The sequence below is a fragment of the Nicotiana tabacum genome, chromosome 7 (assembly GCF_000715075.1).
Source record: "Nicotiana tabacum cultivar K326 chromosome 7, ASM71507v2, whole genome shotgun sequence".
Lineage (NCBI taxonomy): Eukaryota > Viridiplantae > Streptophyta > Magnoliopsida > Solanales > Solanaceae > Nicotiana > Nicotiana tabacum.
Genome location: NC_134086.1, coordinates 140,722,225 through 140,728,224, shown reverse-complemented (window position 1 = coordinate 140,728,224; position 6,000 = coordinate 140,722,225).

Sequence of the window (6,000 nt, the reverse complement as noted above, 5' to 3'; positions counted from 1 at the left end):
CCCCAAGCTTCACAACCCAATCAGAACCCTCCTCCACCAAATGTTCCTGTTTTCGTGGCACCCCCACCAGTCATGCTGCAAAGATCATCCAGCGAGCCGTTGTTTCAGGCTCACAATAACCAATATTACCCCCCTGAACCAATCTTCAAAGCACCCGAGCCTCATACTTATAAAACTCACTTCAAGATCCCGGTAGAGACTGAAAAGCCGGCTAAGAGCCCAGAGCAAGACGAAGTGCTTTGAAAGTTTAAAAGCCTGGAGCAGTCCTTCAGGAATATCCATGGGTTAGGCAACCAAGTCAGTGTGGCCTACAAAGATCTGTGCCCGTTCCCTGACATTCAATTGCCGGCAGGGTTCAAGATGCCAAAGTTTGATCTATACGAGGGGCACGGTGATCCGATGGCACATCTGCAAGGTTTTTGCAGTAAGATGAGAAGGGACGGGGGAAAAGACAAGCTGCTAATAGCTTATTTTGGTCAAAGTCTAAGCGGGTCTGCACTAGAATGATACACAAGGCAGGATCCTAGCAGGTGGTACACTTGGGACGATCTGGCCCAAGCCTTTGCAGGCCACTTCCAGTACAACCTTGAGATCATCCCTGACCGTCTCACATTGTTGAAACTTGAGAAGAAGCCCGGGGAAAGCTTCCGAGAATTTGGGTTCCGCTGGAGAGAGCAGGCGGCAAGAGTTGATCCTCCGATGAGAGAGGGGGAAATGGTGGACTACTTTCTGCAGACTCTGGAGCCAACTTACTTCAGTCACCTGGTGACGTCAGTTGACAAATCTTTCAACGAGGTGGTGAAAATTGGCGGTATGATTGAAGAGGGACTTAAGTCCAACAAAATCCTGAGCTATTCGGTAATCAAAGCAACAACTTAGGCCATTTAGAGCGGCACGGGAGGTGCGCTCGGGAAGAAGAAAAGAGAAGAGGTTCGCAACAATAGAGGAAGGTAATTGGTCCAGATCGAGAGGCCCTTTCCCCCGCTACCAAGCCAGACCCCATCACCCAAATTACCCATACACTCCAAATTACCCTCCACAGCCCTACTACCCACCACAAGAGCCACATTTCTCTGTCCATCACGCCCAAACTTACACCCAGCCTCCAGCTCGCCCGCAATGGCATGCGCTGGCTCCCCAGAATACATATCCACCTCCACAAAACACATATCCACCTCCACAAAACACATATCCACCACCACGGGCCTACAAGAATCCTTCGGGACCAGGTTTCCGTGGGAATCAGACTTTCAGGAACGAAAGGGTGCAGAGGCCGAGAACATTCACTCCACTGGGAGAAACCTATACTACTCTGTTCCACAAATTGAGGCAGTTAGGCCTATTGAGTCCTGTGGAGCCCAAATTGCCAAATCCCCTACCCAAGAATCTGGACCACTAAGTTGTGAATATTGTTCGGGGGCTCCCGGGCATGATACTGAGAAGTGTTGGAAGTTGAAGACTGTCGTACAAGATCTTATTGACACAAATAGGATCGAGGTCCAGGAGCCAGAGGCACCTAACATCAATCAGAACCCGCTGTCGGCACACCATGAAGCCCACATGATCGAACTAGTGCACGAAGGAGGGAAGCTCAAGAAGCCCTCACAAACGGTAATGATGATCTGTGCCAGTCCGAAAGAAAAGTCGATCAGTGGAAAGGTGGTAGTACAATCGGAAAGGGTAGAAGGCAATCTAGTGCTAGTAATGGGGAAGAGTTCGTCTGATGTTGCCAAGAATCCAGAGCCGGTCAAAGTAACGGTGCAAGGGATATCAAGCAAGCCAGTAGCCGTGAAGCCAGCATGCATAGGGCCAATTGTCACCAGGCCAGTAATGCAGATGCCGATAACCAGCGAGAAAGCCGTGCCATGGAGCTACAGTAAAGCGATGGTAATGTACAAAGGGAAGGAGGTTGTGGAAGAAGTATGTGAGGCACAGGGCTTAACTCGTTCGGGAAGGTGTTTTGCTCCCGTAGAGTTAAGAAGGCCCAACCCAGCGGTGGTAAAGAAGCTAGTGACGGAGGAAGAGGCTGACGAGTTTTTGAAGAAAATGAAGGCACAAGACTACTCCATTATGGAGCAGTTAAGAAAGACCACAGCGTAGATTTTGTTACTATCACTGCTGATCCATTACAACGATCATTGTCAAGCACTGATGAAAATCCTGAACGAGGCCCATGTTCCGGATGAAATCTCTGTGAACCATTTGGAGAAAATAGTGCACAAAATCTTTGAGGTAAACCGAGTGACATTTTCTGATGAGGAGCTGCCAGTAGAGGGTACAGAACACAACAAAGCCCTATACTTGACCGTGAAATGCGAAGACTCGGTGGTTACCCGAGTATTAATTGATAATGGATTAAGTGCCAACATCTGTACTTTGACTACTCTGAACAAGCTGAAAGTTGATCATGACCGGATTCACAGGAACAACGTTTGCGTCCGAGGTTTTGATGGAGGTGGTACCGACACGGTGGGTGATATCGTACTGGGATTGACCGTTGGTCCAGTGGAATTCACCATAGAATTCCAAGTGGTAGATGTGGCAGTATCATACAATCTTCTATTGGGGCGACCCTGGATCCATGCCGCCAAAGCAGTGCCTTCTACATTGCACCAGATGGTGAAATTTGAATGGGACAGGCAGGAGATAGTGGTGCACGGGGATGACGATACAGGCATTGTGAGTGATGCCATTATGACATTCATAGAAACTGATGACGACAAAGGTCCATGGGTGTACCAGGTTTTTGACGCGGTTTCAGTGGATAAAATTTCTGAAGGCGAGGACCTTCCACTTCCCAGGATCGCAGCTGCGACTGTCATGGTAGCCTCGGAGATATTGAAGAACGGGTTTGTGCCAGGCAAAGGTTTAGGGGCTGATCTTCAGGGTATTGTTCAGTCGGTTTCTTTGTCCAAAAATCTGGACACCTTTGGGTTGGGGTTCAAGCCTACAGCGGCGGATGTGAGACGGGCCCGTAAGTTGAAGAAAAGAGTCTGGGTCCTTCCTAAGCCAATCCCGCGCCTATCCAGATCATTTGTCAGAGCAGGTATCAGAAATTTGTCGGTCCCAAAAGTTCTCGGACCACTGATTGGGCCAGATGGAGATTTGAATGAGGGCTTTGAAAGGCTGTTCGCCGATGTCAACATGATATGAGCTAGAGAAGGGTCCAGTAGGTTGGATGTACAGTTTGTGGGTCCTAGGGCAAATATCAACAATTGGGTGGCTACTCCCCTTCCTACCCGGAGGGAGTCTTGGTAGTGGGCTCTGATTTTTCTTTCTTGTCTTTTTGGATTATTCCAGGTTTGTAATCCAGTTTTGTTTTGTATTCGGCAAAGTGTGAAACTCTGTTATCCCGTATTTTAATAAAGTGAAAGCTTTTTTTTCTTCTTATTTTGTTCTAATTTTGTTTTCTTCTTTTCTCTTTCAAAACAGTTCTCTTTATATTGGTTCTAATGACATGACATGTACAACGGATCTTCAACCCAGTCTAAAAAATCAATCTGATTCCGAACTAATTGTACAAGAGGACGATTATGATGATGAATCGGAATACGATGAGGATGAAGCCTCCGAAGAGATAAACAGAGAGTTAAGCTAGTTTGAAGAGAAATCCAAGCCCAACTTAAATGACATAGAAGCCATCAATTTAGGGGATGCAGATGATATCAGGGAAACTAAAATAAGCATCCACATTGCACCGAATATCAGGGAAGAACTAATCAAAGCACTTATTGAGTTCAAAGACATTTTTGCATGGTCTATGATGACATGCCGGGGTTAAGCACGGATTTAGTGGTTCACAAATTGCCCATTAACCCGGCATGCCCTCCCATCAAGTAGAAATTGAGGAAGTTCAAAACAGACATGAGTGTGAAGATTAAAGAGGAAGTAACCAAGCAGTTGCAAGCAAAGGTTATTCGGGTCACTCGATATCCTGATTGGTTGGCTAATGTGGTGTCAGTGCCGAAGAAAGATGGGAAGATCAGGGTGTGTGTCGATTACCGCAATCTGAACAGGGCAAGCCCAAAGGATAATTTTCCATTACCCAACATCCATATCTTGATCGATAATTGTGCCGGACGTGAGATTGAGTCTTTTGTGGATTGTTGTGCTGGGTATCATCAGATTCTGATGGATGAAGAAGATGTAGAAAAGACGGCTTTCATTACGCCGTGGGGGACTTATTGCTACCGGGTAATGCCATTTGGTTTGAAGAATATTGGGGCAACGTACATGAGAGCAATGAATACTGTGTTTCATGACATGATACACAAAGAGATTGAGGTGTACGTGGACGATGTGATCATAAAATCCAAGCATCAGGAAGACCACGTAGCAAACCTAAGGAAGTTTTTCCAAAGACTTCGAAGGTACGATATTAAGCTCAACCCGTCCAACTGCGCATTTGGTGTTCCATCTGGAAAGCTGTTGGGATTCATCGTCAGTCGGCGAGGTATTGAGTTGGACCTGTCAAAGATCAAATCCATCCAAGATTTGCCACCGCCGAAGAACAAGACAGAAGTAATGAGTCTGTTTGGAAGGTTGAATTATATCAACAGGTTTATTGCTCAACTCACAGCAACTTGTGAACCCATTTTTTGGCTACTAAAGAAAGATGCTACGGTAGAATGGACGGCAGAATGTCAGGAAGCATTTGACCAAATCAAAGGATATTTATCAAATCCACCTGTGTTGGTTCCACCTGAGCCGGGAAGACCGTTAATTCTTTATCTAACGGTCTTGGAGAATTCGTTTGGCTGCGTACTGGGGCAGTACGACATTACGGGAAGGAAGGAGCAAGCCATCTATTATCTCAGCAAGAAGTTTACAGGCTATGAGGTTATGTACACTCAACTCGAGAAGACATGTTGCGCCCTAACTTGGGTGGCCCAGAAATTGAAGCATTATCTGTCATCATATACTACTTATCTCATTTCATGCTTGGATCCACTGAAGTATATTTTCCAGAAGCCTATGCCCACAGGGAGATTGGCGAAATGGCAGATATTACTCACAGAATTCGACATCGTCTATGTGATGAGGACGGCCATGAAGGCTCAAGCATTGGGTGATCACTTGGCTGAGAATCCTGTTGATGAAGAATACGAGCCCTTGAGAACGTATTTTCCTGATGAAGAAGTGATGCATATAGATGAGTTGGAAATGACCAAGGAACCGGGATGGAAGCTTTTTTTCGATGGAGACGCAAATGCGAAGGGAGTTGGAATAGGAGCGGTACTTATTTCTGAAACAGGACATCATTATCCTGTTACGGCTCAGCTGCGTTTCTATTGTACCAACAACATGGCTGAGTATGAAGCATGCATTTTGGGTCTACGGCTAGCTGCAGACATGGATGTCCAGGACGTCTTGGTCTTGGGAGACTCGGACCTCCTGGTGCATCAGATTCAAGGTGAATGGGAAACAAGGGATTTGAAGCTCATACCATATCGACAATGTTTGCACGATCTGAGCAAGCAATTTAGATCGGTGGAGTTCAGACACATCCCAAGAGTTCATAATGAGGTTGCCGATGCTTTGGCCACCTTAGCATCGATGTTGCACCACCCAGACAAAATTCATGTTGACCCATTGCATATTCAGGTTCGTGATCAGCATGCTTATTGCAACATGTTAGAGGAAGAACTCGATGGCGAACCATGGTTCTATGATGTCAAGGAATACTTCAGGATGGGGATATACCCAGACCAGGCACCGGAGATCAAAAGAGAGCCATTCGGCGACTGGCAAATGGATTTTTCCTCAGTGGAGGAGTGTTGTACAAAAGAACACCATATTTGGAATTGCTGAGATGTATAGATGCTAGTCAAGCCACGACAGTTATGACAGAGTTACATGCTGGAGTTTGTGGGACACATATGAGCGGATATGTATTGGCAAAGAAGATTCTTCGAGCAGGGTACTATTGGCTCACTATGGAGCACGATTGTATCAGTTTTGTGCGGAAATGCCATCAGTGTCAGATACACGGAGATCTGA